Source organism: Halyomorpha halys, unplaced genomic scaffold, assembly GCF_000696795.3.
Source record: "Halyomorpha halys isolate HHAL.00 unplaced genomic scaffold, Hhal_1.1 Scaffold738.1, whole genome shotgun sequence".
In the NCBI taxonomy this organism is placed as follows: Eukaryota; Metazoa; Arthropoda; class Insecta; order Hemiptera; family Pentatomidae; genus Halyomorpha; species Halyomorpha halys.
The window spans coordinates 375,671-389,099 of NW_027107601.1; the positions used below are offsets into that span (position 1 = coordinate 375,671).

At 30.9% G+C, this 13,429-nt stretch overlaps 1 non-coding gene across 1 annotated transcript; it reads left to right on the plus strand.

The window, feature by feature from the left end:
* The first annotated feature begins 1,189 nt into the window (after positions 1-1,189).
* Positions 1,190-1,262, plus strand: TRNAA-AGC (transfer RNA alanine (anticodon AGC)). Its single transcript has one exon. It is a non-coding gene; the product is annotated as a tRNA-Ala (tRNA).
* Positions 1,263-13,429: the final 12,167 nt, after the last annotated feature.

Sequence of the window (13,429 nt, forward strand, 5' to 3'; positions counted from 1 at the left end):
TAGTGCATACCGATTGCATTACTGTATCCTTTAATAATATTGCTCTTATCCCTGTCGAACAGATCCGCTACCTTGGACTACACCTCAACAAACGACTAGCCGGGAATCCTCACAAAAGACTGAATAGACAGGAAACTGCACGTCGATTCGGAATATTTTACATTACAGTACTTACTAGACAAACGGTCCAAGCTTCCAATTCGTTACAAAAGACTGATTTACATGACAATAATAAGGCCTGTCTGGACATACGGAGTTGATCTTTGAGGTTCCACTAAACCTTTGAATTCCTCTCGTATCCATTTTTTAACATACAATATCCTTAATCCTCCTTACTTTGTCACAAATAAAATCATCCATAATATTCCATATGTAACTAATCTAGCCCGAACCAGTTATCAATCCTTCCATTATAAACTCCCTAACCACCCAAACCCACTAGTTTCTAAACTTTCTTCCTCTTCCGTTGCCGACAATCCTCCGGAACGCCTGAAAAGAAGATGACCTCGAGACCTAATAATTCTTAGAAAGTTGTAAGAGTGCAAACAATGGGTAGTTTCTACAAGTTTGTATCACACCATTATAATCTAGAATTAAATTTTCTAGATGTATTTTTATGTAAATACAGTTGTAAATGTCAATAAATATATTTTTTTAGATACAATAATTTTATACAAGGAGAGTCGATGGTTGAGGCGATATGAAGAAATATATGTGGTGGTGATATTTTTATTTATTTTGTTAACAGTATAAACAACATATTATTAATTTTTTTTACCCTATTTGATTTTACAGCGTAAGTGATATATCAAGTTTTTATTTAATTATTAATTTTAAGATATATATATATTTTTTTTCGTAACGTAATAAATCATTGAAGGATATCGTGGTCACATTTTATGCTTTTGCGCAGCAAAATACCTGAAGAAATTACCTACCTATAAATCAACAAATCTTCATGGTATTCTCTTTAAGGGAGCTGACGTTGGTTTCCAAAATATTATTACAAAATTTTCATCTTTGTAAATTGTGTTGGCTTAATTGTTTGGGGCCAGTTGTTTGCTCTTGCTGAGTAGTGTACGTCTGTATACCACAGAAGTCCTCTAACCGGTCTATGACTGGATATCCTTCGCTCACCGCGTTTCGAAATCCAGTTCAAATGTTAACTGTTTTGAATTTGTTAACAAGAGGGGGCGTAGCTCAGATGGTAGAGCGCTCGCTTAGCATGCGAGAGGTACCGGGATCGATGCCCGGCGCCTCCAAAATAATTTTTAAACATATTTTAAATTTTTATATGGAACTTATTAAACAAGGAAATTATTATTTTGACCAATATTTCTTAAGTTGACTAAATACAATGCGGTAGTGATTTTTTTTCCAAGTACAGTTAAACCTCTGCATAACGAACACCACGGATGAAGAATATTTTGTCAGCTATACAGAGGTTTCCTTTATGGACTGGTAAATATAAAAGAACAGAATTACGTACATCTCGTAAAGTCAATGTAATTTTATTACTATTCCAGAACAAAAAAAAAAAAAAATCACTCAGTGTTATTTGAATTATTGTTGCTTATATCAACAAGTCATGAAAAAAAGATTACCTCACTCAAAATTTGAGGTTTTAAATTTCGAATATATATGTAGATGGAATATTTAAAACACTTGGATATTTTATTAATTTTTTATAATAATTTTTATAGTAAAAATATATATTTTTTTAAATATAATTAAATAATTCAAATAATAAACTATTCTGTAATAATTTTTAACTTTTTTTAAAAATCATTACGTACATTATTAAACTTTTTATTACTAATATTATTATTCGAAGCAAATGACACCTGATGAAATTAACTATGAGTTAAACGCTATTTGGTCTGTCTTGCACAAGTAGAAATTGTATCAAAAAGTGTTATTTCATCTCCATTAAATTATATTAATTAATAAATATACTAATTATAATATTTAAATTACTATTATATTAAATGATAACAGGGATTTTACAATTTATATTTTTCAACACTAGCGTCCATATCACTGAAGAAATAAACTGGTGGGATAACATTTCTTACAAATTTTTCTATCAATTTAGGGCAATGGAACAACATTTTATTCAATTTATATTCTTCCGGAACACAAAAAAAGTATTGTATATTGGATGGTGCATAATACTATACAATGAGACTTAATATCTATACCTATACCTCAATACCTACCTATACAATAAACCCAAGTAATATCTAGAAATTAAATCCTTCCAGACCAGGAATGGAATACAGGCTCTACAAAAAACGTATCCTGTGATTAAAAAGGGGAAACAAAAAAGAAAATAGGAGCTGGAAAATCAATCTAAGCTGTCAACACAATGGAGGGGCGGCGATAGACACATATGCCAATACCAGCTCACACCCAATATTACTTAGGATATTATTTGTCTTGGATTTATTATCTCATACATCTTTCTTTATTAATAATATATTTTATTCTTTATAATAATAAAGTTTGTATTTATTCTTGAAGAAGTGCCTCAAGAACAGGTCTGTGTATGAAAGAGTAGCTTTTAAAGAGTATTTAATTTAATAATTTAGAAAATGAATATTTATTAAAATTTAATATTTAAATTATTAACTGGCAAAGAGAATGATCAAGGCAAAAACTCCTTAGGACATTGTTAAACCCACTTTGTACAATAATAAAATAACATAATATAATATAAAGTATATAAAAATAGTCGATATTTGTAGGTCATTTTTTCTTCAGGTATTAATCCTCTAAAGTACTTTTTATAAATCTGTACCGATACAACCATAAAGAGTCAGGAAATACTATTACTAGATCGACGGTCGTGCAAGGAGATGATTTGGTCAAAATTACGATTTTGTGGTCAATCAATTAATTAATTATACGATTGACCACAAGATTATAATTAATTAATTATACTGTAAATTTCAAAACAGATACAAGAACTTTGAACCAAAACTATGCAGAGATATTAAGTAAAATTAATTTATGAAAAATATGGGATAAATTAAATGTGGATAGTTATAATTAGCCTTGATGTGATTTTTCTAATGAAATAAAGAGAAAAATTAACAAAAATATTGTTATAATAAATATTTTTTTTAATGCTTGAACTGAGTGGAGGAAGGTTGTGCAAAAGTTTTAACAAGTGACTGTGATAAATGAAGTTTAATTTTTGTTTTTAATCTAAAAGTTGACTAATTAGGTAATTAGACATAATGTAGGATATACTTATTAACAAAAGAATATGTTTACCTAATGTTTTTAATGTTTTATAGAAATTGTTGTTGTGACCTGGGCAGAATAGCATATGCATGAAGCTTAGTGTTTAAATAATATTAGTTCCAAAATTGTATTAAGGTAAGATAAATTGTGAATAATAATGTTAATTAATTTGAGTTATAAGATCATACATGTAATAAAAGCAGTTTTATGGTAGACGTCCCTGAGGATGGCCGGATTGGCCGAAACGTCGGACTTATAAGAAAAATAAAATGTCTTGAGACAAAAATGGATAAAAATTGAATTATTTTTTTAAACAAAATAAACCAGTCTCAAGAAAGTGTAAAGATTATAAATATATTAAAAGTATCTTTTAATCTTTATATTTTCAAATTTTACATTTATTTGTTTACAAGATTTTCATAAAAGACTTATCTAGATATTATTTTCTCATTCTTTCGTATTTTATAATTTTAATATTACTATATTCTCATACTACTTTCATCATTTTACAATACTTTTGCTACACATTTTCTTTCCATACAACTTATGTACTTAATATTATTTGGCCTCTTTTTACTTTCTAGTAAGTCTATTTTACGTTTATCAATTACAGTTGTTACCTTATTTTTTTCTGGTTTAGCCCTGATGAAGTTCTGAAATTCTGACCGAAACGTTGGCACTAATTAAATAGGTTTTACTTATTTGTATTCATCACTGACTAAACCCTAGACCATCATTTTCTTCCTCAGATTTTATATTTAATTTATTCACATAAATATATATAATTTTTTTCATTATATTTCTGTAATTGCTTAGTAATTAGTAAATTAGTACAAAAACACGCGTTTTCATTACAGCTATATTTATTCTTTTATCATTATAAAAAATATTACCTATATAATTATAATACTCTCTTAATATTAAAATCGTAATTATAATTCTATTTGTAGTGGTACGAATTACAAACATATTTTTAACTTCAAAAAACCTAAAGTAATATAAACAGTAGATAGCATTAGCAAGCGTAAAATAACAGCATTTATATAAACCAACATTTAGATAATAAATGTAATTTACGAACAGATATGATGGGTATAAACATAAATTATGCGAAAATTATAGATAAACTTAAATTCTAGTATAATATTAATTAAATTTTAACCTAAATAAATTAGAAATATTATACAGTATAAATTAAAACCAATTTGATTTAGAAGGCCGTGGAATAACCGTTATAATTCCTTATAATCACATCCATTTTGAAACCCTTGTGTAACCTACTCTGCTTTGTAAGTCGAGTTTATGAGTCCACACAAGAATGTGCATTTGTGAGTATTTTGTTCCTGAGGATGGCATGAAAGTCAAAATTATTTTTTGTTTTGTTTTTTAAATTTATTTATTGATATTTACTACTGTACATAAAACACATCACGTAAATTTTAAATAATATCGTAATGGTATAGTACAAGCATATAGAGAAACTACCCATTGGTAGCACTCTAAACACATTTTTACAATATTAGGTCTCGAGGCCATCTTCTTTTCTGACGCCTCAGAGGATTGTCCGAAATAAAAGAGGAAGCAAAATTAGAAACTTATGGGTTTGAGTGGTTAGGGAGTTTATGAGTGTTTAGGGATTGATATCTGGTTCGGGCTAGATCGGTTACAAATGGAACATTAAGGTCTTTTTGGATGATTTTATTTGTGATAACGTTTGGAGCATTTTACGAATGATTTTGGATTGTAAGGATTGGATACGAGAGGAATCCGAAGGTTTAGTGGAGCCCCAAAGTTCAACGCCGTTTGTCCAGACAGGCCTTATTATTGTCATGTATCAGTCTTTTGTAATGAATTGGAAGTTTGGACCGTTTGTCTAGTAAGTGCTGTTATATTCGAAATATTCTGAATCGACGTGCAGTTTCCTGTCTTTTCAGTCTTGTATGAGGATTCCAGGTTAGTCATTTGTTCAGATGTAGTCCAAGGTAGCGGAACTGTTCTACAGGGGTAAGAACAACATTATTGAAGTATACTGTAGGGCAGACAGTAGGTTTACGACGTAGGGTAAAGGTAATTTAATGGGATTTTTTGATTTTTATTTTAATCCTTCAATTACACCATTCTTCGAAGGCTGTGATATGGAAGTCAATATGTAGACAATTTTTTTTGTAATTTAAAATTGCTAAAATAATTTTTCTTTTATTAAAAAAAAAAAAGGCTTTAAAAATTAGGACGAACTTTAAGGATACTAGTTTTCTTTTAATAAGTTCTTTACTATTTTTTTAAATTTCAGCTTTTCTTCATATGTAACTATTGGAATGATAATTGAATGTTGAATTAAATGAATAGAAAATATAAGAATATAAACTGTTTAAAAAGTAAATTGCAATGATATATCTTTCAAAAGATAGAGAACCTTACCACTGCAGTATTATTTACAATCCAGAAACGCAGCGAACCATACTCAAGCGAAAATACGACCCTGGGTAAGTTTATGTTCAGCTGAGACGAAATATCGTGCGACCTGGAGCCTGAAAGTTCTCTGTTTGTTTTCTGTTTCAATAGAACCTAGTTTATGCTTACTTTAACATGCGAAGAAAAGCAGTAGGGAGACGAAAATATGCCTTGCGGAAGAAAATAAATACTGAAGTAAAAAAAATATATAAATTGGGAAGCATTCCAAAATGTTCTTAATATTATATTATTTTGTGTTTAAAGTTAACTTTTTTTATATTTATTTTAGTAGAAGGTAGTTAGTTATAAGGGTATATTAGACAGATAACGCTTCAACAACTCATCCCAGGATTTTCCACCAACAGAATATCGTTCATTTAAGTGTAAATATTTTTAATTGAAAATAAAAAGTTTTTATTTACAATTAAAAATATTTACACTTGAATAAACAATGTGAATAATAATTATAATAATAAATAAATATAAATAATAATAATTGTAAATAAAATATTTTTATTTTATGTTCTTTATTTACTTCTTCTAATTGTTTGTATTGTACCTATATATTATTCGCCTTATCATCCTATGTATATTTCCTATAGGTATATATTATTAATTACGTATTTTATCATTTAATTTATATTTAAAATTAAATTAAATCTGTACCGCTAGAACCCATCAGGGTTGAGTACTTTGCAAAGAAGTACCGTTACTGAACCAACGGTTGTGCAAGGAGGTGATTAGGTCGGAATCACGCTTAATTTATATTTAGTTTTTACTAAATTAGAAAATTCTTATATTAGTTATCATTATCATATTTGTATGTCCCTTTCTTGTATTGTTTTTCATTTTTCATCATATTTTTATATATTTTCCTGTATATGCGACGTATTTGAAATAGAAATAAAATCGTTAACCATCATAGTACAAGAGGAAAAAAAGTCAGTTATTTCTCCCCAATTTTTGATTACTTTGATGAAAACTATGTATAATTATTAGTAAAAATTAATGAGTCTGCCAAGTATAGGTAGGGGGAATAAAATATGCCGACTTTTTCAAAACGTTAAAAATAATTTTTCATTCATCTATATCTTTAAAACTACTACTAACACCAGAAAATCTTAAAGAACATCACTTCAAGTAGAGTTAATTTGATAAACTGTAAGCCCAAGTAGAGCTATTTACGTCCAATAGTTCTCGAGATATAGCTTTTTAAAAAGCAATATTTCATAAAAATGTACGGAACGTACTGAATGATCAGTTAGTGAATTTATTTTGAAAAATTTATATCTAGAAAATCATTTGACGTGCAGTCTTTTACTTCGCAAAGTAAATAGTTGCTAACTATCATTGTTCATTTTTGGCTGTAACCCTGACCATCTTCTTCTTCAAATTATACGGTTAATTATCTATATGTATATATAATTTTTAAATGTATATTGTTTGCGAGGAATATTATATATTTTTCTATTTATGTAATTTATAATAATATCAAAAATAGGAAATGCACCCTTGGAGAAACATTTGCTTTTTTTGTTTAATATAAATTCATAAAATTTGCTGATACACCAAATAATTGCAGCATGGAACATCTGAGTTTAGAATTGTTTTGTATCTGTGTTTGTTAACTTAACAATTTGTTTTCGATTATGCTACTTATCGTAATACGGTTATTATGATTTCTCATTCCTGGATTTTTATTAGTTTTTTGATTATCAATAATAAACGAACAAAATTCGGAATTCGAGTTTTCGATGGAAATACATTTTTTGAGATATCCTGGGTCCGAAATACCTGTTTGTGTGTGAACAGCTCAGTTCAAACATGAAAAGTCGTACAGAACTGGAATTACATATTTAAGACAGGTATATGCCCAGGATGTGGCAGCTTCCTTTTAGATATAATACACTGAAAGGAAGGGGCAAATTATCGAATATATTTTTTCGAAAAAATCTTTAACGATTTTAATTAAACTTGTCACGTCAGTGTAGGATTAAATGTTCTTTAATGTCAGCTATGGTTTATCCTCATTGAAATGGTCTGACAGGGCTTTAATATTCCAATTTTTAATAAATCTTCCTCTAAAGTACTTTTTGTAAATCCGGTATAGATTTACAACCCTTGAAGGGTCAGGGATTAAGTACTTCGTGAGGAAGTACAGTTACTAAAACAACAATTGTGCTAGGAGGTGATTTATTGAAAATCATGCTCGGCCGCCAAATTCTCTCCCAATTAAATACCAGAGGGCTCCCAAAACACAGGGTTGACCATCGTAGAGATCTCGAACCCACAGCGTTGACTCATGGTTACAGTACAAGAATAAATAATTATCTGCCACAGCTGGATTTGAACGTGGGTCCTTGGATTTAGTAGTGCCATACCACAGAGCTATTTCGCTCCCCAAAACACTCTTTATTATGTTTTTTTGTAAAAGCATAGTTATCATCGTTAGCAATAATAAAAAAAATAGATAAATAATGGGTTGTAAAATAAGTTCGTAGCGTTTTTTACTGGTCATTTAAAAAATAAAATCAGATTCTTGTAAATATTTTTAAACTATTATGTATGACCCATTTTGATCTATTACATGTTGCCAATTTTTTTTTTATCCTACCAAAAATTGTTTGTGACCAATGCTTGAATTTGTTCATCATCAACAGTTGAAGTACGACCCGAGCGCATTGCGTCTTCCAAGTCAAAATTTCCGGTTCTGAACCGAGCAAACCACTTACGGGCAGTGCTTTCTCCTAAGGCATCATCGGCATACACACTGCATATTTTTTTGACCGTCTATGCATAGGATTTTCCTTTTCAGAAATAAAAAATCATTAAATGGGGAAAAATGATTTTTTTTTTCCCCTTTCATTTTGAGCAAGCAAAATACCACTTAAAGATAAGGAATCTCGGTTGAAACTGATGCATAAAAGCACCTTAACTAACCTTTTTTTAGAATATGTAAACATTATTGACCAAAATGATTTTATAAACACAGGGAGGATTAAATTTAAATATTGAAAAACCCTACGAACTAATTTTACAATTCAATACAAACAATTAAAGAATTATATTTAATACATAAAGAAGAAATGAAAATATCCTATTTTAACAGGGAAAGCCTTGCCTTTGCATTATGGATTCATAATATTTTGTATTCTTGGCAGGAAAAAAAATTATATTCTTTATTCCAACCTCGAGAAACCATAAAATACGAATTTTATAACAACATAGAAATCAATCATAATAAAAAATATCAATTAAATCTCAAAATGTATATTTTCTTATTACTCCACTCCTACGTTTCAGCCCTTTCAGCTATTCTCAAGGATAAACTTATTTTTAATATCACAGCTACAATATTGTAAAAAAAATTGTAGGCAATTCTGTTTTTGTCATATCATTTTTTAGTTCAGTGACCTATTTCTTATCTAACTGTTCACTTTTCTAATATTATTATATTTTGGAAGAAAATAGTTGACCATATAAAGTAGATTTTAGGAAGATAGTCCGGGTGGCGGTCAACAAAAGGTATCAATATAGTAAATCAAAACAATTTATTGTTAACCTATCAAAATAGTAAAATAAAACTATTTATTATTAACCAAGGTTTTGCCCCACTTTGCATGGCTTCGTCAACGCTATAAGAATGACTTTCTACTACCCATAGAGACCGATTTATTGCTTGGTTAACAATAAATAGTTTTCTTTTACTATTTTGATACCTTTATTAAATGCCTACCGGATTACCTTCCTCCAATATTATGACATCTATAGTTACATAAATACACATATAAATCTTTTTAACAACAATATATTATATTGAACATAGAAGTAGAATAATAAACATGTTGGAAATGAATGGATATGTTTATTATAATTGTTATAAAACGAGCCTCAAAGAATAATTCAAATTATATATAAACAAAATTATAATCTTCATAATTTTCACTGCCCAAGAGAAAGTTGTTTGATGCGTAAATCAGATTTTTTATATTAATATTTGGCAGACAAACAGATGTATCTTAATGGGATGTATAAACCAAAATTACCGTTTTTCAATCAAATATTTGTATTATTATTTCTTTGATAAAAAGTACAATCGATACTCGAAGTATAGTCCATTGTTATATACCGTCATTAGCTATCTGTTAGCCAATTGATCGATTTTACACCGCTACCATTCTTTGGGATGGCTTTCAAAGAACTCTTAGATTACAATTTCAACTTCCGCAAAGATAACAAAATTTTTCCCTTGAATTAAATGGGCCATGGATCGAAACAATTAGTAATCCGATGATGCGAGGTCTGGACTATATAGTGGATGAGGCCGGAGTTCGAACCGAAGAATGTCTTTAAACTTCTCTTTGGTTCCACGGAAAGTGTGAGAATGAGATTTATCTTATTGTAATAAAACTGCTTTTCGGTTGATCCAAGCAGGATACAACTTCGCATTTCTATCCAGTTGTTTGTAGTACAGTTCATAATTCATAGTGCATCCTTCAGTAACATATTCGTGATGAATACAAAACGCAAAGCATAGATTTTTTTTTCAAATTGTCCCCTTGCAGCAACTAGAAAATCAGTTTGATCGCGATCTAGTCATTGCTCACCAGTAAACCCACTTTTCATAACAGGTGACAATATTCCCGTAAAATCTCATACCTCTCATCGACATACCACACTCCCTGGCACGTTCGCGTGTACTTGTGGACAGATTTGACTCAACAGCTTCCTGTAGAACGTCATAAATATCCATCAATGTTCACCTGGAGGCCTTCTTCCTTTCCAACATTGTATCTGCACGACTAAATTTTTCAAACCAACGGCACGCAGTCCGCTGTTCAAAGACACATTTCCCTTCTTATTTAATTATTTCACCAATAGCTTCAGCGGCTGCGAATGTTTTTTTTCCAGCAATGCCTTAAAATTGCGAGAATTTCGTAGGACACAGTCATATTTCTTGTTTGAAACAATTAACTAAACCGAGGCTTTTTTAAAAGAAGTGGAACGGGATTAAACAAGCTTAGAGAATGCTCTCAAGAGATTATTGGTAAGTATTAACATATTTACAGTCCTATGAAATCTTGAATTTGATATATCGGTCATTTTTTTGTATACTACCCATTATTTAGCAAAAATATACATTAATATTATCTTAAGGATTTATAGTATAATATTGTTGTTAACAGAAGGACTTTAATAGAACACAAAGGAGTTATTAAGGGACGTGGGACTAAGTAGTTTAGTTGCCTGGCGGGCCGTGAAACCCAAGTTAGCTCCGGGGTGGACCCTAAACTGTTCTAAGGTCCTTTAGCTTTCGCCAGTATTGCCTTTATCACTATATCGCTACAATACAAAATACATTTATATATTCAATACAGTAAATAATATATATATTTGCGAATACGATGAGATACCGAGCTCTTATTTACATTGAGGATCGTTTAGCTAAATTTATACAGCGGAGGAGGGTGACACAAGATAGAGTGTCCGCAGAGTACATTAATTTACAATGCTATGACTAAATTAGCAGTACTCAAGAGGGAAAGCTCGCTCTGTATAATGGCTACATTTGGTTAGACCAGTGTCTTCCCCCCTTCATGAATAATGGCATTATTTACAGAGAATCCCTCTTAGTGCGTATCCAGATTTCGCGGCTTGGAGGATTTCTGAAGAAGGTACGATGAGGGAGTGGGGAAGAAAGGAATTATATTGGATTGTAAGTTCCTAGCGTTTTTTAATAGTGATTTCAATAAAAACTTCAGGTTATTGTAAATATTTTAATCTATTACTTGTTGCCATCTTTCAGGTAATTTTTTAATTCCGTCCTCCCAGAACTTCTCAGAGTTTTGCGCAATGAGCTCCTCTATGTGCGTTTTGCAGCCCTCGAACGAATTAAAGTGTTTCCCATTAAGAGAGTTTCCAAGGGCCCGAAATAAATATAAATCTAGTGGTGGAAGATCTGGTGAATAGGGTGGGTGGAGGATCACATCCCGGCCAATTCCAATAATTGGAATCCTGGCCACAGTTTTGCGATATCCTGTGTCGTAGAGGGAGGGTTTTCTGTGACCAATACTTGAATTTGGTCAACAGTTGAAGGACGACCCGAGCGCATTGCGTCTTCCAAGTCAAAATTTGCGGGTCTGAACCGAGCAAACCACTTACGGACGATGCCTTCTTCTAAGGCATCATCACCATACACACTGAAAATTTTTATAACCGTCTGTACAGTGGATTTTCCTTTTCGGAAATATAAAATCATTAAATGATCTTCCATTCAGAGCAAGCAAAATACCACTAAAAGATAAGGAATCTCGGTTGAAAGTGGTGCATAAAAGCACCTTAACTAATCCTTTTTTTAGAATATGTAAACCTTATCGACCAAGTAAACATGATTTTATAAACTCAAAGCCGATTAAATTGAAATATTGAAAAACGCTACGAACTTATTTTAGAATCCAATATATCTTTGGTGAGTATTGAGCACAAAATTTTGAAATAAATAAACAGTTTAGAAAACTCGAACGATCAAAGATGTCACCATGGTTATAGCCAAGATGAAACAAGTTACAATTGCCACACATGCCTTAGTAGTGGGAGAGCCGACTAAAATAGGGTCAACGAATCCCTAGTAATCTTATCAGAGCTGAGGAAGTGGGTTGGTTACCCCTAGTGACAGAAAATGATCTACAAGAACAACTCAATCGGATAGGCATCGCATAACTTGAATTAGTCAAGGGAATTCGTTGAAATTGATCCATAACTAGTTTTCTTTGATTTCCAACTTTCCATTAAATCGGGCTCTTCGCTTTTGAAGGACTGTGTATCAAGGAAACAAGCTCTGCATGAAAGTAGCCGTAAAATTTGTTCTTTCTGTTTTATAAAAGTTAGCCCGGTATGAAGTCTCTGAGAACTTTATTCAAAATTGTATTAATAGTTATGTGTGTTACATCCGTCTCATGAATTTAATAACAGACAGACCGACACGATTCAAAATATAAATAATTCTAAAGCAAATACAATTTTTGAGTTTTTTTCAGTTTCTATTGTAAAAACTAATTTTTTTTCTGAAAAAATAAAAAATTCAGCGAAACAAAAAAAAATCATAGATTATCATGAGTATCATGATTCAATTTTTTTTTCGTAATAATAAATAAAAAAATAGAACTAACACTAACGGACACCGAATCCAAGGTTGGAGATTTGGAAGAAACAGCAGCCAGTCTTTTCAAATAATAACAGGACTCAGACAAGAGACGGCCTCTCCCTAACACTGTTCGACGTGGTACTGGATAAAATCTTGAAAGATCTATGGAGTACCAATAGTACGGGCGTGACAATAGGGACCAAGAACAACCACGTCAAGGTAAGGTCCCTTGCCTACGCAGACGACCTTGCTTTTTTAGCAGAAACCGAAGATGAGCCTATTTACTCAATAAAAACACTGACAGAAATATTCAAAGAAAAAAAAAATAGGTCTTCAAATCTCTCACGAAAAAATAGAATTAATCCACAGATCCAAACTTCAAGAAGAAAACATTAGAAACCAAACACGGACTAATAACAATAACAAACAAATTTAAGTATTTGGACGAGATTGTCCACAAAAGCGAAAATGTGACACTACAACACAGTCATTAAACGGGTAATACTACACGGGACGAAAAACTAGTCTTGAAGAACTACTGAGAATAGAACGAAGAATCCTGAGAAGAATTTATGGCCAAAAAAG